The sequence below is a fragment of the Struthio camelus genome, chromosome 2, assembly GCF_040807025.1.
Source record: "Struthio camelus isolate bStrCam1 chromosome 2, bStrCam1.hap1, whole genome shotgun sequence".
Classification (NCBI taxonomy): Eukaryota; Metazoa; Chordata; class Aves; order Struthioniformes; family Struthionidae; genus Struthio; species Struthio camelus.
In genome coordinates, this window is record NC_090943.1 from 97,416,579 (window position 1) to 97,439,467 (window position 22,889).

The following is a 22,889-nucleotide window of genomic DNA, read 5'->3' on the forward strand; positions in this document are numbered from 1 at the left end:
AGGCAAGCATCACAGTTCAGAGGCTGATTTTTTATTTTTGTGCTTTCCCCAGAGAGCCTCATGGATGGAAAGAAGGGAACTCCATCTAGGAGAATGCTGTGTTCTTGGCTCCTCCTGATTCAGCTCTTTAACTGACACAAAGATGTAGCTACTGGCATTAATACACTTTCTGCAAACTAACTCCACCTAAGGATCTGTGCCTACACTGTAGGACATATATGATCCACAGTGTCCACCACAGATCTGGCCCCTGACCTCTTGCAGGGCATTGTGGTTCCTTCCCTGCTTACGCACCTAGATTTCCCTCCAAGTGGAAGCAGGGTGTACAAGGGGAGAGTGAGCAGAGCCGAGCCGAGCCCCAGGGCACAGCTGGCGAACACTACAGAGCATCTGCACTTGCAAGATAGATGCAGTCGCTCTTTACCACAGACAGTACATAAGTTTTTCTAGATCATGGTTAAATTCTACCAAAACAGTACATAAAAGTTCATGGCATTGAGGCAATTGGGAATGATTTAAAAAATGAGTAATTCCAGGATGACAAAAAATCATTCTTGCCTTAGTTTTTTCACTGAAAGACAAAAGTATAGTGTAGCAATCATCATGATTCTATATAGGACATGGAAATGGAAGCAGAGCCCTACTCTTGGCCAAAAGGTTATCAATAATTTCAAAAATAGCTCTGTTTCCTGATGCATATAAAGTTTTTTTCTTGCTTTTAACTCACAGACTTGCATGAAAATAGCCTCTTATTTATTTCACAGTCAAATTCTACTCTGAAGAAAACCTTCTTTCTCCTATTGCTTTCTTAACTGCATAGCTCAGCTTGGAGCAGGGGGTCAACTGGTGATCACTTCCATGCTTTCACATATTTCCTCTGCAAAATCAATTTAATATTCATGGGTAATTCACGCTGCAGGGTGGAAAACATGCAGGAGTTGTCCTTTACTGAAATCAGCTGGCCAAATATATTCAGTACTTGGTACATGTTACTCCCACATTAAAGAAACATCATTCTCCAACAATCTTTCCCCAGAGATATTTCCAGTAGAAAAGCAACTTTACTTGCAAATTCTGATGGTCCTTTAACCAACTTAATATTTAAGTTTGGCAATACATCATTTAATGTTCACTGTCCATGGGGATGTGCAAAAAAAAAAAAAATCAAATGAAAAGCATCATGGAATGGACACATTTATTTTTTGCAATTCCTAGCACATTCAAATATAATGGAACAAGTGTTTAAATTTGAGGTTATTGGATTCTCATTCCACTTGTGAAAACAGAAACGGAGAACAGGTAGGAGAAAAACAGAAGAAAGAAATTAAGAAAAGTGGAAAGGTGGTGTGAGTAAATAGAAAATAAATAGGGAGAGAATGAAAAAAATATGGAGCCAAGGGAACATCCTGTGAAATAACAGATGGAATTTTACTTACAGGCCTAGGACATGAAAGGCTTCTGAGGACATTCCTTGGGCACAAGTCTTCACTGCCTCACTGCTACTGCAATCACCTGCAAATGTGATTAGTGGAAGTGTCAATAACTGTCTATGTTATTTAGTAGTTGTCCAACTTATTCTGTACATGACTCCACCAAAGAACAAAATTGAGTACAAAGAGTTTCCCGACTCTATACAAAGGTCGTCACTGCAGAAGAGTAGCTAGGACTTTTTAAAATGTAATTAATTCATTTTATTTACTTCAACTCTCCATTTTTGGCGACAGTTCCCACCCCCTGGGTAAGGTTTCCAAGGAACCCAGAATGTTTCACATACAGCTGGTGATGCTACTGCATATCTAACAGAAACAGCAGCAGTCACCTAAAAAGGTCTTATTCTTGAATTAGAGGTGGTTGGAGAGGAAACTACACTAAGCCAAAATACGCTTTCATATAACTAATGAGAAAAAGATTCACACCTACAGAATGGTAAAAATAAGAGCAACTTTTCATCAGAAATGACACAGAACAAAATAATTTCAAGTGTGTGAAATGGTGGAGAGCAGAGAGGAAGATGAAACAAGTACTGGCCCGTGTCCCTGTAATGGCTATAGAGCATTAGGTCTTTTTTTAAAGCATAAGATCATTCCTAGAAGTATTTTTTCCACATAAGGCGGCAGTAACAGTAAGTAAAAATTCACCAATTTTTCACTGAGTTTATTAGGCAGACCAGATTTTTCCATTTTCAGAACCCTAAATGGGATGCACAGTTTGGCCCCCATGCCTTCCAGCTCTAGAAGTATTTATGCTGACTGTGGGATATGCTAGAAGCCAAGGCCATGAGCAGCGAAATCTTGTGTCTTTGTACTCCTTCAACATGTGCCCCTCTGGCTCCTACAGTTTCCTTTCCTGGCAGCAGGTGCTTCTGCTCTTGATCCTGCTTTTAAAGGCAGGGTTAAGAAAAGAATGGGGAAGTGAAGGTAATACTGAGTGAACAGCAACAGCATAATCTTGTAAATAAGCCCTCATGCATGTCCACAGCTATCATGTTTTTTGTTAGCTCCATGTCTGATAATTCATATCCAACAAACAGCTGGCAAATAACTATAAATATCAGATTAAAAATCAACCATAGCAAAAGAAATCTGATTCCACATGGGTTGTGATGTTGATTGATTTCTGTGTGGAAGAATGAGGAGTCCCTGTAAGCGTCTTGCAAAACTGGGGCATTTTTAGAAACTCTACAATCTTCATCTCTCTAGCACGGATTCAGAGAGAAGGTGAAGTGTGTCTCCTGTCCCTAGCAAGATAGGAGTTCATTACACAGCCTTTCTTTTGGCTCTCTTTTTCTGTGTACCCATCAGTTTTACAATACTCGGAATTTTCTTACCTCTAAGACCTCTATCCCTATGTCAAACTTGGATACAAACAGCAAAAGCTATTGGGGACAGGGATGCAGAGACAGATATACGTGACCCTATGCACTATGTTTATACAGAATGCAGATAAAAACAATGATAATGTAGAGCTATTGAAAGGCACTGGCTTAGTTCACCTGAAACAAATTCACCTGAGCAATCTCAAGTCAAATTTTCCATACAGATCAACCTGACAGCTTGATCAATCCCAACATTTCCTTCAGAGGCAGTTGAATATTTGCATCCCATATAGTTCATGGCTTCCTGGCTGACTGAAAAGTGGCACAAACATGGCAGGTTTGTCTTTGATAGGCTACAGCTGAGACAACTTTCCCCACCCTCCCAATTAACATCACTCCAGACTTCAGACTTTCATGAGATGGGAACAATCCAGGGATATGCTCCCTATAGAACAGGGTTGACCTGAAATCAGTAACTTATAGCTGTAAGGCCCATCAGGGCTGATTAACCCGAGTCTGCTAGTTACATCTCCTGCTCCACCTTCAAGAAGGAGGTGGTAGAGGTAAGGCTACAAGATAAGATAGGACCTACGTCTGAACCTTTTGGAGCCTAAATAATGTAGTCCATCTTACAATCTGTATAATGCCCAGGTTCTCTACACATACCCCTCAGTTCTTTCAAACAAGTGCTCCTTTAAAGATACAGCTTTCCTTCCTGTGCAACACATAATCCACACAGGAGAGTGATAAAAAGGCTATCCACAGGAGTATTAAAGCTGCACTGTCAGGTTCCTGGAAGTTATAGATTACCATCCTGAAGGCTATCAAGACAGCTGTTCAGTAATCCTTCCCCCAGATTACTTTCCTGTGAAAAACGCAGTTTCCACAAGGCTGAAATTTTCCAGATCTTTCTTTTTCCTTATTTTTGTCAGAATATTCATTGTTTTTTCTGTTACAATTATCAGCATTAAAGACTTTCTGTTGCATGGACTTGTTCCAAACCAGAATTCCTTAGATTGCTGAAATGACCTAAGGCATCTACTTTGAGACAGTTCCAGCCTAAAACAAATTTTCTTTTAGTGGTACATAGCCTCATACGGGCTCATACATCCCATGATGCCATGCAATATCTTCCTTGAGTGGAAGGGTTTGCCCTGGAAGCTGTGTCCTTACAGATGCATTATTGGAGACGCAGTCCAAATAGGGAATTCAGGCCCTTGTGCAAAAAATGGGAGCATAATGCTCCCGAACTTCAGCTCTAGTGTGCCATGTTAGGAGATACATTTTTCTGGTGAACCAGTCTAAACCAGTATGTTTTGGATCAATTTAATTTATTTCTCAAAGTGTTTCATTATGAGATAAAAAGTGCCCCAAAAGTGTTTTTCCAAGCTAATTCTTTTGGACTTCTGATAAAAAAAAAGTTAGCATCCCAGTTTTTTGGACTCATTTTTCAAAAGTAATGAATGTTAAAATATCAGAACTTTTTGCAGGTTACAAATTCCTATTTTCCTGCAACTCTAATTACTGGTGACACTATCATGCCATCTTCCTGCATAGTTGCCTTTCTGTAATTATAAAACATTTTTTCCCACATGGATTATCACTAGGACTTAATCTCAGATCCTCGAATCCGATAGCAAAGATCTGTTTTATCTGAGCTGACGCAACAATAGGCAATTCATTGAGTACAGACAGACAGACACATTTTTTCCATGAACACATTTAGCATCAGTACTAAAACTGTCTCACTAGCAATTGCAGCTAATAAGAAAATGAAGTTAACGTAAAGCTTCTGAAAATAAATTCTGTGGAAGATGTTTCTCTGTTTTAATAGAGATTGAATGCAGTCCATTTCTCTTTCTCTGCATCCGGAACAACACATCAAAACAACATTTAGCAAGTGAGCTACATTTCACAACATACTCACATCATAGATGGACGTAAAATAAGTTGCTTGGCAGTGTAAATGCCCTGGAGAGAGGAAAGTTGGGTTTTTTTGTCCAGCCTGGTTTCTCCCAGTACATTCAGATTGCCCAAGATTATTCCATTATCTCACTTGTGTCTCTGGCTGTTGTTAACCCTCTGTGCTACAGATGAAGTGCAGTCACAAGAAGCCTTCCCGTACTACCCCTCAAACTGCAAGTCACAGGACTGCCTGGGAACACTGATATTAATTCCCAGTATGCTCCCTGTAGTTAAACTGTCGTAGCAGGAAATCCAAAGGAAGGAAACAGGGAGAGAGAAGTTTTAAAAAACAGGTATTCCAAAGTTTTAAAAAACAGGTATTCCATGTTCTGTTTAACCAAGCAATGGGGAAAGAGCTGAGGAAATAATCCAGAGCAGGTAACTGTTCCTTTGTTTTTCCCTATTTTTCAGTTTGCTTAACAGTCTCAGATATATCATTGTTTTCTTAAGTGCTCTGGTAACTAAATGATGCTTGGAAAACATTATTCATTTCAAGTTTTTCTATTCCAATGATCAACCTATGTAAAGTGGGTCTTGCTAAGTTCTTCTTGTGATCTTTGACAGCAGTGACCATAGGCATGTGCACTCCTAGGTCTCATCACCTTCATTGTGGCCCATGGGTATTTATCCCCGAAAATCTGGCCCATAAAACACCTTCTCATATTTCTTCACTTCTCTTCCTCAGAATATTAGGAAAATGGAACTTGAAATCCATTTTCCCAAAGCATTTGGTCTAGTAAACTCATTCGCACGATGCATGTGACAAGCAGATGCAGTTGGGTCACAAATACTGCTGAAATGAATGCTTAATGATTCAGCAGAGCGTATGTGGATTTTTTTTGCTGTTGCCTGCTGCTAGACAACTTCATAAACGGCTGGTAATTACTGTATCTGGGTTTTTCTGTTTGTTTGTTTATGCCTTGCCCAGTAGCTTTCTTCATGGCAATACAAATATTCAGAACAGCTTGGAAAACTTCTTTTGCTTTGACTTGAAAAGGCTCGACTCAATTCCCAGGAAACTCAGGGGGAGTGGGATTAAGCTCTGTGGCAAAATCCTTTACCTTTTACTGTGCTGCCATTGTGGTAGGTCTGAATTTGCTTTTACTAGTTGGTTAATTCATCCTTTTGTGGTAGTAATGTGCCAAAAAATCCCCTAAACTTCTTCCCTCACACACATTTTTTATGAGCTCCTATAACCGAAGAAGCTGAGAGATTTTACTTCTTTTCCAGCCTCCGGCTGGTTCAGAGCCCAACAACCTACCCCTTCCCAAGATCAGTCCTTTCTCTAACAGGAAGTGCACTGTTCCCACCAAGCAGATTTGCAATATTTCTTACTCTTTCTCCACATACTCCATCTCTGGAGTGTGCTTATGCATTTATCCTTTCTCCTGAATATCTTGCCTATCAGGATTACAGTTCTGAGTAGAACCAGAAATGAGTATTGACATGTCCTTTTACAGTCCAAAATACAGTAAGGGAAAAAGGAGGGGAAAGGCCTTTCAGATAAAGTGTTTGTCTGAAATCTAATAATGCAAAAGACTTTAAATGGTGTATTTACCTTAATCAGTAGCAATTTACAATTAGATGCATAGGTACATCTATCCACAGAACACAGGATAATAAATGTCCATTAAAAAGGAATAGAAATACGGCATTTCTTCCTTTGTAAGTAGCTCTGCAAGTCTTTTTTTTTTGTTTTCTCATGTTTTTCTGGTGCCCTTCAAACCCTTATGTTTGGTATTATTCAAGATTTTAAAAAACAGATTTCCATTTGGAAAAATCTTACCCAACTGAAACGGGGGTAAAACAATAGGGCTCTCTAGAAAGAGAATGCTGTTTCTACAGAAATAATTCTAATGAATTCTAAATAAATCATCTGACAGAAGTCCTTTAAGACAATTAGAATGTCAAGGAACGATAGCTTCTCTGCTGAATTTTCAGATCAGCCAAAGGAATTTAATAGAGAACTACATCCTCATGGTATGTCTCTAACATTGGTTAGAATATGTATGTTAGAAAAGAAAACCATAGTTTCCAAACAAACTTACTACCAAAAATGGCAATATCGCTTTGGACAGGGCATCCAGAATCTACATTTCCTTTTTTTTTTTTTTCTTTTTTAGAGTACCTTTAACAAACAGCATTTAAGCACAAGCAGCTGGAGGTCTAGCCTTATAAATCATGCCAAAAGAATTAGAAGAAAAAAGAAAAGCGCACATGTTCCCAAGTTTTGCCATTTTCCCACCACTGGAGAAAGGATTTTTCAAACAAGCCTTCCAAAATCTTTTGAACTCCAAAATACCACAAGGCTGAAATAAAAGCTGTAAGCAGCCACCATGCCTTACAGTGAAGTGAAAAATGTGGTGTTCGAAGTGGAAGGGAAAAAAAAAACAGCAAAGCCACTTTATTTCTGTGGTACCACAAATTAATTTTAAAGGTGGGCACATAGCACAAAATTCAGATTCAGACATAGACCTGAGAGCATAAAGCTTGAAATAAAGCTGGATCATTGCATCCAGACCACTGTGGTTGCTGGCAAACAGGTAACAGCTGAGTAGTTCTGAAAAGTCCACAGAAGATCTATTCCATATGCTCCATATCTCACAACATGTTTCCCAGTACACTATATCACCTTAAATCCTGTGCTATTGTACCACAGACATTGCTGTTATCTTAGGTCCTTGTGATCAAACCCTTTTTTAAAAGATAAGTGTTATGAAAAAGCATAGCTCTAGGATAACAATTTTCACCCAGAAATTTGAAGTCTCCCCCAAATCCACCTCATTTAGTGAAAGTCCAGTTCTAGTAAACAATGAAACAAGAAAAGACATTCAAATAAAATAAGTTACCTAAATATGATCCAAATCTGAATCTTTATTTTTACTAATTCTTGGCAATTTCAATTTAGTCTGGGACTAGAAGCAGAAGCAGACAAATGTATAAATATATGGGACTTACTCTGAATGCAGATGGTATGCTTTTCATTTTAAAAAAAAAAGTAGATTATTGAAGTATGATCTAAAAGATCATCACTCAGCTAATCTAATGTGTTGCCAATATTTGTTATTTGATACTAAGGAAATAAAAAGACTTGACAGAGCAATTTGAATGATGTGAAGTAATAGGGAGCTGGGTTCTAGGCACTCCTATTGCCTCCTAAATCATAACAGTTCCTGCATTGTTTAAAATATACATCACACTAAGTGGTCAAAATCCAGCTTTAATTCTCAGTCTAATGATTACATTGGTTGATTTCCAAGACTGCAGCTAAAGGCCATGAGAACTTTTAAAATATTTTCCCACCCATATACATATTGTCCCAAGTATTAAAAAAAAGGCAAAAACACAAGCAAGAAAGAAGAACAACAGCAATGATACAGAAAGCACAGTGGTGAAATAAAACATTTCACATAGAGCTACTGGTCTGCAAATTAGCTTTGAAATTACTAGTGGACATGCCGATTCAGATTTAGCAGTCAGCTGAATTCTCAGAACTGTACACGACATATAGTGACTTAGACCTCTTTAGTGTGGGTTTGAGGAGCTTTAGTATTTTTTTTTATTGCTTTACTATGTGAAGCAGATTTATTTTAAGAGTTTTCCCTTCGCTTTCCTCTGCAGAGCTACAACAGAGTACTCTTAGCATCTGGTTCTGCATATACCTAGAAGCCCATCCATTTCAAGCCACTTGTGGGATCAGGACCTTGACTTGTAATGATTCACTACAAATTCTGATATGCAACTTTTTCTTAAAATGCATTTAAACTGTTCAAAATGACCAAAAAACCCTGCGAGTCTCCTCTCAGAAACATAACTTGCTGGGGTATCATGACATTCTTTGTAGCATTCTGATAAAGAAGCAGCATGATAAATACTTAGTCTAATGCTAAGGCTGAATAATATCCAAATAAAAATATGAATACAAATTTATGAGCTGTATCAGTCACAATTAACCAGCCAGGAGAAATGTCAGAGTGTACAGATCTGCTATGTGAAAAGTATTGAATATTTTAGAGATTCTTTAGGAAGGAACTAAACTTTTTTTGCAATTAATTATTCATCCAAAAAACTTTCCTTTCCTTATTTTCTCCTCAAATTATTGCAGAACTTACTTTCCCTCAGTGAGATCAGGAGTGAAATCACATGCGTCTATACAGACAAAAAGACATACCCGTAAAAAAAAAAGCCACAACAGATACCACCCCCAACTTTCCCCAGTTGTACATTTGATGCTTGCTGGTGCCATTAAGCAAACACAAAACAACAGCAAGCGCATTCTGTTGAAATGTTTAGCTAAATGGAACCAAAACAGTCACAGTTCACAATTTCATAAATACATTAATTAGAAGTGTCTCCAAATAGCATGTGATTTTGAATTATTAACATAAAACACTGCATTATAAATGACTGCAAATTGCATTCCTTAGTGCTCTCCATGCTTAATTTATTATGCCGTAGGAAAATTTGCAAATTACTTCACTGTTTTATATTTAATGGATAGTTTTATATGTATATTGTTTCATTAAGATAAAATTAAACCACAGTGTACATATTATATGCCTTTCCAGCGACATAAATGTCACTAGAGACCCTAACACTTTGTCAGGAGAGGAATGTGCTTCTGTCATTCCCTAGATTTAATAAAGAAATGAAGAGAAGGTTCAAGCTACTGCCCTCATTCATACCCATCCATAGGTATATATTCATATGCATCCATTGCTCATTCCAGCCAACCCATTGCAGAGGTTTGCAAAGAAAAGTTTCCTGCTGTTTGAAAGTATGGTGAGGGGCAGCAGAACTGCTGTCCCTTCGCAGCCTCCCGTAGTGCTATGTTTTGAAGGCAAAAGACATTTTTCCGCAGTGGCCTCTGCTGCTAGGGCAATGCAGTCCTCATGCCATCAGTACTCTCTGGGTGAGAAAGAACAGAGAAGCCACGTGAATCCCCTGCCCTGACTCCTACGATCAAGGACACCTCTCAAAAACCATTTCAGTCTCCAAAGAAGAAAATAAAAAGGCTGGCATGGCCGCTCATCTTACGCTGCCAAGACTTTTGCCATTGCATCTTCCTGCAGTGGGGAAAGGATAGATACAAAGGATAGAAAGGATAGAAATAAAACACCCTAAAAAATCCTAATGAAGCTAGTTGCAGGTAGAACTCTGGAGGAACACTGCAGGGCAGAGGACATTGCATATATACAAAAAATCCATTTAAAATTTAACTATGAAGACATTCATCTTTGACAACTTTTTGCATGTTGTCTGTTCTTAGTCATTTGTCTTCTCTATTTGTAAATTCCTCCAAAGAGGAATTGCCTCTAACTATGTGCTTGTAGAATGCGTATTACAATGGGGAATCAACTTCCCTGAAAATCCAAAATGCAAATAGAGCGTAAATAATAAATATTATTTATGATACATAAATAAATAACGTTGGGCCATAAAGAGACATTCTAGTTGTGTTTAAGCTGTCCAGCTCCCTATTTTTTAAAGAACTAATAATATTCCTTTAGTGGATGTGATAGACCAAATATGCATTTAAATTCACTTTAAGACCTTTTTCTAAGGTATAAAAAGGTGTTGGTTACCTGCCTGCACAGGTTCTACACAGTTTTCAAATGTATTTTCATTTAATAAGAATATAGCACAATGAAATGTTGTAGGAAGGGTAGGAGGTGGAGAGGTGGCATATTTGGGAAAAGCTATAAATTCTGCTTTAAGTTAAAATTGTATTAAGGAAATTGAAGCTACAATAAGATGCATGTGAGAGAGAGAGCCCTCTGAGCTATCCTTTTGAAGTAATAAAGATGAGACTCTGTCAGAGATTGAGGTGTCAAAACTGGAAGTGCTGGAACAAATTCACAAATTGAAGAGCAACAAGTCACCATGACCAGATGGCATACATCTGAGAACTCTGAAGGAACTTAAAAATTAAGTGGTTGGGCTGCTAGCAAAAAAATATGCAGCCTTTCATTAAACTGCTACCAAGCCAGAGGACAGGAGGTAACAAATACTTAATCGCAAAAAATCTGGAAGGTGTGTTTCTGTAAGAACAATTAAGGCTGTAGATTACGCTCTCTTTTAATTCTTCTGGCTTCAGAGAGGCGTTCAGTATATTCAGGAAAAAGAGCTAACCTCAGCCAAGCAGGAGCCACTCATCAGGGCGAGCAAGATGACTTTGCTGACTCAGCAATATGCTGAATACTATTAACCGGTATATGGCTGGGGAGCCTTGCAAGGACTAACATCAGTTATAATCAAAAATCAACTGCCCTCATGACCCCCTGGCTTCTTAAACTTGCAGTATTTTCAGTATAGATTAACTCTGTCCTTAATGCATTTATGAATGGGATCAGGGAAAAAAACTGTCATTTTAAAATCAAGAATTTCCTCCTGGTTTTATGTGCTATTTATGTTTCCTTATCATCCAGATAAGAAGTGCTCTGTGGTACCATACAGAGGAAAGGCATGGAGAGGAGAAAATTGGTTCAACATCTACGTCGGCAGTACAAACCGTGCACTTCTATCATTGCATAGATTTTAAGGTGAGTGTTTGATCGTCTAGTCCTGTGATGCACAGATGCTCTGCTGTTGCTTGGTGTGCATGCAGGCACACAGTCTAGCTGATGCACATGAAGCAGGGCAGATGTGTCCCCACAGCCTCAGCTAGCCCATGCATTCACAGATCAATGGTGCAGGGCATCAGCTGCCATTCTCTGCCCATTCCCTGACATATATGAAGGTCTCTCCATAGTCAAGGCTGAGGGATACTGATATCTCTGATCCCATCTTCTGACTGTTACAAATCAAAGAATTTTGCATTATTACCCCCATATCAGGTTGACTAAAGTATATCTTCCTGCTCGGTGCTTAGCCAGAAGATATAGCAAGATTTAAGGAAGTCATCTGTCTGTGAAGGTCTATGACAGTCACCTGCACTATTTAAAATACATGCCTCACTTCTAAATTGAATACACCTGGCTTTCTCTCTCAGCCACGGGTTCTTGTTACATTCTTATGCAGATCCTCAGGAAAACAGGTTACCACTCTGAAGATTGTAAATAGATTTCAAACTATCAAAACAAGAGCTGGAGGAGAACAGTTTAGCCATCCCACCAAACATTTGGAGATTAAATAAATACAGAAAAAAAGATGGGGGTCCTTCTTCCACAGCAGAATCAACCCATGCCTTGAAAAAGCTTTCATTTGTGGTAATTTATCCATTTCAAAATATTCAGAAATGTACTGGAGAACTGTTATCCGAGATACCACAGGAGAGGAGGGGAATTATCTACTTAAGAATAACCAGTCACCTGGAGTTTCAGGCACTTGCCTTCAACATATCAAAGTGAGACTCAAGTCACTGAATCGAATGAATATCTCAAGCTATTACTCGGTGAAACAGATGCTCTTTCTAGTTTCAATGGGAAGATCTATCCACATTGAAAAGAATATACAAATACCTGCATGAAGTTTTGGGATTGAAAAATCTTTTTTTTCCCCCAAAATTACACACTATGTAAAAGAAAACTCTTGATTTCTTTGGAGCTTCATAGGATCCTGAAACAACTTCTCCTGCAGCTGAGGATGGCTGTAAAGCAAAAATTGAAAACCCCTGATTTAGGCTCATGCGCTGAGGCCACCTCTTACTTTTGCCAGTATTGTTCAGCGTAGCAGTTACATTGGAGACAAATACTTTCAGATTCCTTGCTGAATGCAGGAGCGTGGAGTGCATTTTTTTCCCCCAAAGTGGGTGGTCTAGAGAGGGTGAATGCTATTCTTCCACAGATTTAACAGAGAAGTGAGGGTTACATCAATCACATACAATAACAGCTTTGGGACAATGATGCTTTTCAGCCCTAAATCATCTTCCTAGCTACAGTTGATGAACTGGCATGAAGGAGGAGGGGGATTGCTGCTCTCTTCTGAGAACTGTTCGTAATCCTGGTTTCTCCTTCCCGTGCAAATACTCTCACATTTTAAAGGGAAACACAGACACTTCCTCAGGAAAAAAAAAAAAGATTTGCATTCAAACTTTGGCTTCATTTCTTGAAATTCTTAATTCACACATCTGTGAGTAATGGAAAATAAGCAGCAGAGATATAAGCAGAAATCAGAATCCAAGCAGGACTTCTATAGCAGTAACAGGCTGGGTGGGCTGGAGCATCATCATCTTTCATATTTTCTCCCTCTGAAGAATCTGCCCCGAAAGAGAGCATATTTTTGATGATGCCTCAGATGTCCTCACTTTTCTTTCATATTAGCAACGGGCCATTTCTCGCTTATTCTGCCACCACTTCTACCTTCAGAACTGTAAATTCCAGCAGACAGATCCAAGGGTTCTGGATAGTCAAGGCCATTAAGTCTTCTCCTGGAACAGGCAATCCTAAAGTTTTAGGTCATGGTGGAAAACCCCGTCATGAGTGACTTCTGTATTTTCAAAATCTGCTGGAGGAACCACAAACAGATGTTCTCGCAGAAATGTGAAAAACAGGATATGTGTGGGAGTCTTCACTGGGAAGAATGGTGGTAATCTTGTAGATTAAGTAATGGACATAGGATTCACACTCAGCAGAAACCAACTGCTTAAAAATAGCTAGTACCCTCTCAACATATTCTCTGTGCATTCTTTTCATAGCAGTCACTTCCTTATCCTAAATCAGGCAATAAATATGGGCCAATTCACAACTTGCTCTCGTGACTCTTAACCTAGAAATACAAGCTGCTTTTATGTTTTATCACAATGAATTCCACCCATAATTACAAAAACCCATTTTCCCATGCTTGATTCAAATCAAGGCCTACATTGCTTAGGAAGCTCACATCTTTGCAGACTCTAGCCTAGAGTAGTGCAGCCTATTTTTCACAAATCACTGGAAGACTCCACACGATTCAAAAAATAGCTGTCTGACTTTTAAGTGTCCTATACTGGTTACTGGCTGCTTTCAAACAGAGCTTGTGGTGATGCATAAGACTGCCAGCTTTCTCCATGGTCAGGTACCCAGATAGCTGAGGGACCGCTGCTCTTGTTATGTCCCATTGCAGCCGCCACGTTCTGCGGGCTTCTTGCAGGCTCAGAGGCTCTCTCAGTAGAGAGTCTAGCTAATGGTGTATCTCTCTAACTGCACCTCCTGGGTATTTCAAGGTCGGTTCAGTATTTATACTCTTTTCAAACTATCAGAATTTCGATTTGATAAGCCTCAGGTTGGCCTGAAACATCTATCTGTTTTTCACATCTCTAATTGGCTTTTGGCAAAATTCACCTCAGGCTCTATTTTTCATAGCATCTTTACCATTAACATTATTTTCTTCCAGCTGAAACCAGTGGAAAGCAGGTAATTGTTGCAAATGCACAAAACTGTCAGAAAGCCAACAGATGTGAAACTGTAGTCATATCCTTTATGTAGTTAAAACAGACTCACATAATCAAATAGAGTTAGCCTTGAGTGAAAAATAAGCTCAGATTCTTGGCTACTGAGCTGAAGTGGCTTCAGGACTCTTTCCTTAATACCTACATCCAGCATCCGGAAACAGAAACCTGGATGTAGGCCACAGGCCCAGTCAGCCAGCAAGAAAGCTGGTTTCAAAAAGCAAATTTAAGTCGTGCAAACTCACTGCTCAGATGGCACCCAGCTACTGGAGTTAATGGAGGTAACAGCTCCATTCTGGTGTAGGACTTCCTCCCTACTCACTTTCCTTCTGAATCCAGCTGAAATAATTCAGCTAGAAATTTTAGGGTGTGCTAGGATCAGCCTAAAGCACGTGTCTAGGTAACGTGAGCAACTTCTACAGCTGATGGACAAGCTTGCTCCTGTTTGATTGATGTTTCACAGCCTTGGTTGTGGGAGCAGCGCTTAGGGTAAGGTCATTAACTTTTTCTTGCTGTATTTTTTTCCTTTTGTTGATATCTCAAGTCCCTGAGCTTTGCTCAAGACTCAGAATTTAATGTCTTTTTCTGTTCTCTCCCTGACAAGTCTCAGAGATATTAACAATCAAAAGAAGACTCTAAGGAGAAAATAAAACCTCTTTAAAGTACTGTTTTACTTTTGTGTTAACTCACAGAAGCTTTTTGCTCTCTTGCCTGGCCCCAGTCAGATCTTGCATAAAAAGGAAAAAATGCACTTAAAAGTGCTGTTTTCTTTCCACTTTCCCCTGCGCTTCAAATCATTAGGCTTTCTGCATTTCTCTTTTATTCCCTGACTGGCTCGTGCCGAATCGGATTATAATACATTAAATCTCTGAGAAATACAAAGCTCTCCAAAGTGCTCTTTGGGGTCTCTGTACATGTGTTCTCTTGCTCTTTCTCCTAGTAATTAGTGCTGTCTCAGGGTCAGCTCCTGGGTGCAGGCCCCACTCAGAAAAGTTCAACCTCACCCTCCAGATCACTGCAAAATGAATTCAGGATGATTTGTGCTTGTTTGTTGCCACTGCTCTCGTGTGAGGAGTCCTGGGAATTGCCTTGAGTGAAAGGATGCCCAGTCCTACTTTCCAATTCTCACTCTCCTTTGCAGAACGGAGGAGTAAGAGACTTCTTTGGAGAAACAGCGACGGTAGCCTTCCAGCTAATTTTTCTGGACGCATCTTGATCCCTTCTACCAAAAGCAGGGCTGTCAGAGCACAGTCCTGGGCTAAATGAAGTCAGTGTCAAAGCTCCTCTGATTTTGTTGACACCAAGACCCTTACCCTTGCAGTCCTGAGTGACTACAATGAGTGCTGGGAGCAGTTCACATGTTATTTGTGCTGTTAGAAGGAAACACGGACCTCAGACTGGCCTTTGCACTGAGCAGGAAGCAACCACATTAACATCAGTTAGAAAACACACAGAGATAATTCACAGCCAGCTGATACCCTGAATCTGGTTTGATTCATTACTCACAGGTTATCAGAGAGAGAAGGGGAGAACAGCTCTGTTCTTCCTGAGCAGGGCTTCACAGCTCTCTGTGCGAGGGACAGGAGGGAGCTCCAGGAGGCAGTGGAGCATGGAAATGGCCCCGATCTGAGTGGGCAAGAGCTGCATTGTCACATGGCTGCTAAAGCTTCTGGGAGATCTGCGTCTGCTGCAGAGGAGGGCACGTGAAACAAGCACAATCCACAGCTTTATGTGAGCCCTGCCGCCCGGAAACACCTGGGTGCCACCTCTGCTGAGCTGCCACTGCTGAGCGCTGCATGGCTTTGTATACAAGAGTGGTTATGAACTTATGGCTATAAGTCATTACAAGTTCTGCAAGGTAATTTTTACTACAGAAAATGGGAGAACCATCTGAACACCTGATAAAGAAACCTCAATGTACAGTGAAGCCATGCTAGCAGCTTTTTTGATTTCTGCAGCGGCAGAACACATTAAAATCCTCAGTATTGTCAAAATGTGTTTTTAATCAGGCCTTACTCCCATAATGAAGTGGTAAGAAAAGAAAAAATATTCTTTAAGTTACTACCACTGTAGATTTCTCTGTTCTAGAGGAGGTGAATGTATATGTCTTCTGAGGGCATAGGAACAGCAATGCAGGAAGAAGAGTCATACGCTTCTTGTATAGCTTTGTTATTAGACTTGAATTCCCTCCTGAAGTGCTACTCTCCTTCCAGTCCTAATCTCTTCTTCTGAAATGAAGTTTGCTCTCCTGTTTTTGTGGTGGTTTCATAATGTGGATAAAATGGGTTGATGATGGAAACAGGGAAGGTTAAAATCCATTTTTACTCTTGCCCCAAGCAGGAAATGAACAGATACCTCCCAAATTGAGAGGCTGGTTATCTAGTCTGCTGCAACACCACACCAATAAAGAAGCCTTTTTCTATTTAAAGAAGTAATATAATAAAACGTTGGCTCATTTCATTATAATAGCTAAGACGGATTTTCTGGTTTCACAGCATAAATTTAGATTAATTTTTCAGATTTGACAACGTTATAAAAATTATATTGATTCCGAAATTATAATTTTAGATTGGTTCTGTCATTTTAGCCTATTAGCAGTCTTTAAATGAAGTGATCCAACATTACAATCAATCTTATCTTCCATTATGCACTTCCTGGTGCTAAAAAGTAAGATCGATTCTAATTAACTACACTGGTTCAGTCATTTGGGTGGTTTGTTCAGAAAAGAAAAAGTTACTGCCCTGATATCACTAAACAATTTATTATACATTTATGTACTGAATTTATATCCAAAATGAATGTCACTCCTATGTTAAAGGCAATACAGTTGCTGCTCTCTAAAATATTAGGATGGGAAACATTAATGCTATTGCTAGCCAGTGCAACACATGAAATATTTTCAGGGTCCACTTGAGCTTTAAGAAACAAAGCAGGGTCAGCAAAAAATACTTCCTCTGCAGCACAGGCTATAAATCTATATGAACACTGGAAGCAACTTGGAGCCATTCTGAAAAAGTCATTTCCAATGTGCAGCTGTGGGCCAAGAGAACAAGTTTAAATGCTGCTTAAGAAGCCATGATGGTGAAAATAACGCTATGAAGCAAGCTTCCTTCTGTACTTCCTAGTTTCAGCTTGGACTGATGTACTGAGACTCCAAAAGGCTGTGCTGTCAGGAGCCTTGATACCCACCTTGCCCTGTGTCCATGTCAAACGCTACAGATTACTAGCCTTCAGAAGAGATATGAATGGTGGCACTCGTGAAAGAGGGACTACTGTAGTCAAGTGTGCTCCTACTTCTAATGAACCTGGAAGTCTAATGAATGCCTGGAGAGAAAAGTGGAAGGCAAAAAGGTCTGCCACCTGATTTTACAACAAAGACAGCAAAGACGGATGTCAGATAAAACCTGGGGGATAATGTACAATTGCCTGAGATTTTAGGATGCTTAAATCGCTCTTTTAAGGCACACAGACACTATTACACCAAGTACCAATCTGTTACTTTTCTTGTCATTGATGCTTGTGGCTAGAATCTTTTCTAACTCATTCCTAGCTGGTTTTTGCTAGAGCTTTAAAGAAGTCAAGCATATATGCCCTCACCACTATGTCAGCTCTTCTGTCTGTCACACCCAGCACAACTTAGAAACACTCCGCAGTTCAAGGGATGCTACACTTCCTTTTCCAATCACTGCCACTGCGTTCTTTCATGTAGAGTAACATGTAGGGGAATGACTCAAGAGTAAGAAATGAGAGGTTGGCATCCTGCTGCAGTGTCTCTCTTAACCTCCATCCCTTCATACACCCTCACGCATCCTTTGTTCCTATCCTCCTAATAACATCATCTCATTAAGAAACCAAATTGCTGAAAAAACTGTGAAAGGGAGTAGTAACTTTAACATCCTTCACCTTCCTGTTGCTTTTCTTTAAGATCTCATCCTTGGGCATTCAATGGAAAAAGATCAGACAATAACGGTAAGCCCCCATATCTGCCCCCTTTGAAGTGCTTGTACTGCTTCAGGAAAATGGACTCCTTCTGTAGCTGGCCACCAGAGCCTCTGAGGAAAAAGGAGCTTGCCAAGGGAAAGAGAAGCCCTACCAAGTTAGGGACGACTGGACAGCAGGTAATCCAGGACTGAACTTCCCTGTAGGCCCTCAAGTGTGGTTGTCAGTCACCATGAATCATGGTGAAAGGGGAAATCTGAGAATCAAAGTTCTTGACAAGGTCCTTTTGTTCCGTCACTGAACTCGTCTTGCTCCTGAAGATCCATTGGCCAAAAATACTCACTTTTCATAGATTCACAGATTCTGTGCAAAGTCACTGCAAATAACGCCCTGGGGTCTGGGACTTAATGCTAGGAACGTTTCTATGAATATCTTTTTTAAATCGGATGGTTTGTTAGTTCAGTGACAGAATAGTTATTTTGCAAGTAGAAATCTTGATTTCAGTGGTACTGCTATTGCACTCACTTTGCACAGTCATTAATTATTTGCCATCTTGTAAGAAGCCCTCGGGAGCCTGATTCTCCACTGCCTCACACTTTAGGCAATCATTTACATCGGTGCAAAGTGAGTGCAAAATGCACAGCTGCAAGCAGAGAGGTCTGATTCAGCCGCTTTGCATTGCCCTCTTCCACTGCGCTAAACAGAGGAGAACTAGATCCAAAAGCTTTAGAGAGGCTCTGAGGACAGGTAAGCACTCCACTCCTGTTTGCATGGGGACAGAGTTGCTTCACTTTTTTGTCTTTGACATAAGGATGCTTTCTGACAGGCCCGTTGGTAGGGCAATCTCACTGTGCTTACAAAATAGTTTTAGCACTCAGTGCAGTGCAAAGCCATAGAGACGAACGCTGTGCAAGCTCCATTTGCAAAGCGAGAAGGAGGAATATCTCCTGTGTCACACCAGTCCCTTGAAGCTTTCTGAATCTTATGACCAGATATATAGGTGGAAAAACACCTTGTTTGCAACAGGGGGCTGACACAGGTAATACTGTGTGGGGCAGGCCCCCGCCCCACGGCCCTGCGTGGGGGCATCCTGCTGCTGCAGCTCAGGGGAGCTATCAGCGCGTACCGGCCTCCCCCTGTGCCTGGTGTCCTTCCAGCAGAGCAAGGACCAACAGCAGGCACCCCTCACCTGCAAGCTTTGCCCACGCTCGCGGGCCCCATGGCTTCGACACACCACCAAGTGACTCCCATGAAGCTGCAAGCAGAGAGTAAGTTCACTCATTTTCTTTCCCTGGTCCCAATTTCTTCTCCTCATAGCACCTTCTAGGCGTGAGGATGGCAAATTAAGGTGAGAATCATTAGGGAGGCTGCGAACGAGGAACAGCCAGGTCCCGGGGCATCTGAAAGAGGAGACAGCTAAGGACAACGTGGCAGAAGACTGCGCTGCATGACTGGCGTCACTCATAAAACAAATGGTATGGGAGCAGGGGAAGGGGAGAGACACCACAAAAGAGAGGAGATGACATTTGTACAGAAAACTGCTTTTGTTTCTTTCCCATTTCTCAGGCAGTGTGTCTCTTAAACGTGGCTTTTGCTGCCAAAGGACTTGTCATATTACATTAGGTTTAGCAACTTCTGCTGTGGCAAAGTGTGCAGTGACTCCCTTCACATAAAGAAAATATTTTCACAAGTCTGTTCAACCTGCTAACTGTGATTACAGACAGTTGGCCCCTGACATGACATTTATTGCTCCAGCTTCCAAGTAAGAGCCTCACAGCACTGCCCAGCCAGCTACCTGAAGAGCACATATGTGTATGCGGAGACTTTAAACAAGTTTCTGCTAATGACTTCATTTTGTACCCTCTTAGTAGGTGTTTAGCAGCTTGATAGAGAAGCTGTTACAGTAAAGTAATAAAAACAAGAACTTGAAGAGTATGTACAAGCTAAGACTTAAGTTAGCCAAACTTCCTCTTTTTTTTGTGCTCACCCTGGAATGTAAATGGTAACGTATCTATCTGATTACTTTTGCAGTGCTGCTTGCATACATATTTCTATACTGATCAGCAATATAAATCATAACTGTGAATGACTGGGGAAAAGAAAGAGGTAGAGAGGTGATTTTCTTCCTCTACTTGAGAGAGAATCTCACCTGAAGTGAAAAGACAAGAGGCTATGAAATCATACCAAAATTAGGGAAAAGTGCAACTGGGGACGGTATGCTGATGACAGTCACAAAGAAGAGGTTGACCTAGTTGGTTCCGCCCATCAAGGTGTCCAGGAGAGGAAAGTTTGGCATGAAATGAAAAAAAAGGTAAAAAAGGAGAAAAAAAAGGAAAAAAACCCAAGCAGGGTACATGAAGAAAGCGCATATTCCCTATGCCCACCAGTATATGCCGATTGTGGGTACAGCATCTACTGGAAACAGCTGCCAAGAGACCAGCTTCTCCATTTCTGCATCCAGTAGATGTCCAGGCTACTGCGAGGCCTACCTATATATTTTTCCAAGCATTAGGGAAGAATGGAAGGATAATTAAGGCTTTATCAGGACAAGAGAATATCATCTGGCAAGCATTTGGTTATTAACGGTGTTATGCGAGGGAGTGAGTTGTTTTAAATTGGATTTGTTGTTTTAAATATTTTGTTATGAGTTACAGTCATTTAAAAATGTGTTAGATGGCCTGGCTTTTAGCCTTCACTTTCCTTTCCTGCTCAAGACATTTGTAGGGCTTGAATTCTTACATGACTTGGCCTACGCGGTATTACTTTTTGGCAGGTCACTTTGCTCTATTCTTTTCCAAACAGAAATTAAGCTTTGGCCGAGGGAGAAACAGAGCAGAATGCAGCCTGCTGCAACAGCTTGTAGTGAGTTGGAAAGAACTCTATGTTATAGATGAGAGCTGTGCAAATACCCTTTTTTTGGTTAATTTCACCATCTTATTTTTAAACTTGTAGGTGCATCTGCCAGCAGCATTGTATCTTATTATAATATTCCTATTAAGCAGGTGGATATATTGTGAGCAGAGAGAATTTAGTTCCACTTTGGTTGAGGATATGCTCTTTAATGATTAAGTTTCTTCTGTTTCTTCCATCAGTTTGGGAATTAAACTGATTCTGTAGTGTCAGTCTGAACAGAGTCTCTGCCACAATGTTGTGTTCTACCAGGTCAGAAAACTATTTTTTTAAAGGCCATAAAAAATTCAATGTAGGGCTTTCATAATTGCTTTTGTTAGACCCTCTTTGATAATAAAATAATGCGTGCCCTGTCACAGGAAGAGTACATAAGAGCTGTGCAGCTCTATTCTGCCTTCTTTTCTCTGCTTATTTTAAAAACCACCTATTTTCTTCTCTGCTTGTGTTAGCAGCAGCTGAAGAGAAGACAGATAAGCAGCAAGAAGGGGGTATCAGTACAAAGCAATGGAGTGCTCGCTCACCAAAACAAAACCATTTTTGCTTCTTCATCTCTCCCCATGCTTCTATCTAAAGAAATCATTTCAGAGCAGCCTCCCCCTGAAGCCAAGATCCTTTCCTAGAGATTTCTAAAGTGCTGCAATAAGAACCCCTTTCCCAAGGCCCTCCATAGGTCCCTGGAGATTTTTCATGGTTCGTTCCTGGTTAAAATAAAAAGCATATTCAAGAGGAATGACTAAACCCCTGTCTGAATGCAACATGCCTTTTGGAAAGTTTGTGATCTGGTACACTAGCTCTCTGATTTGTTTGGCCGTGTGAAAACCTTTTCAGCTGGCTGTAGAAATTCACGCCTGAAGCCTCTTCTGGGACTTGTATGTTTTATTTTTCTCCCATTTCCTCAAATCTTTCCCTTGTTTCTAAAGAGTGCCACAGTCCGTTCCTGAGCCCTCAAATCCAATTATCAAACAATGTACAAATATATGGCTGAGCGTGGTCTATGGGAACAGCTGCAAAATTGCTAATATTAGGTCTAATTTAGCTACAATAAATTAGCAAGTGTGTGGAAGCAAAATGATGACAGCATAATTATAACAAAAGTCGATGTGTTGAAGTATATGGATGACAATACATACTAATTTTAGCGAAAAAACGCACCAAATGAAATGCATGCAATGAACAGACGGGACTAATAGCTCAGACACATATACTTAATGTGACCAGTCAGTGTAAAAACAAAAAGATAGATGAAGCTGTTCAGAATCTAGTGCTAACAAGCAGTGTAGTCTGAAACCATTAACTGTCAGGGGTAATAACACTCAAAGTACTGAAGTGCAGTAAAACAGCAGCACTTTTCTCGGGATGATGTGCTGATGTACAAGCACACACCTGTGAAGAGGGTACTAAATCTATCCTTGCATTTATTACTATGGAGGGAGGAAAAACAACACTAATAATGTAAAGTATAAACGAAAATAGCAGACAGCAGAGAGTGACATTTGCATGGTCCCAGTCAGCTTGTTAGCTGAAGTGGGTTTTAATTAGCTATTTTCCAGCAAGCAAACGAGCAAATTAGTGGCAGCCATAAACAAGCAGAGACAATCAGGCCCAAAGAAAAAAAAATGGTCGGACCTTTTTCTGTGTGTTTTCCTTTTGGAAATACAATGCTTTCATGCTTCAGCTAAATATTTCTATTAACCAAAAGAATGCAGCAAAGTGAAGATCTTGGCAACGGTGCGAGTTCCCAAAGTGGCTCAGAACATGATGTTAACAACATAGCAAGAACAGCAGGGAAAAAGTCCTGCTCTGAACAAACCTACAGTTCACCTCAAGGGCTAAACCTTGGGACCTCCTGCACAGAGCCTCAAAGCCACAGTAAATCCTGCTTCTAGCAGTGCT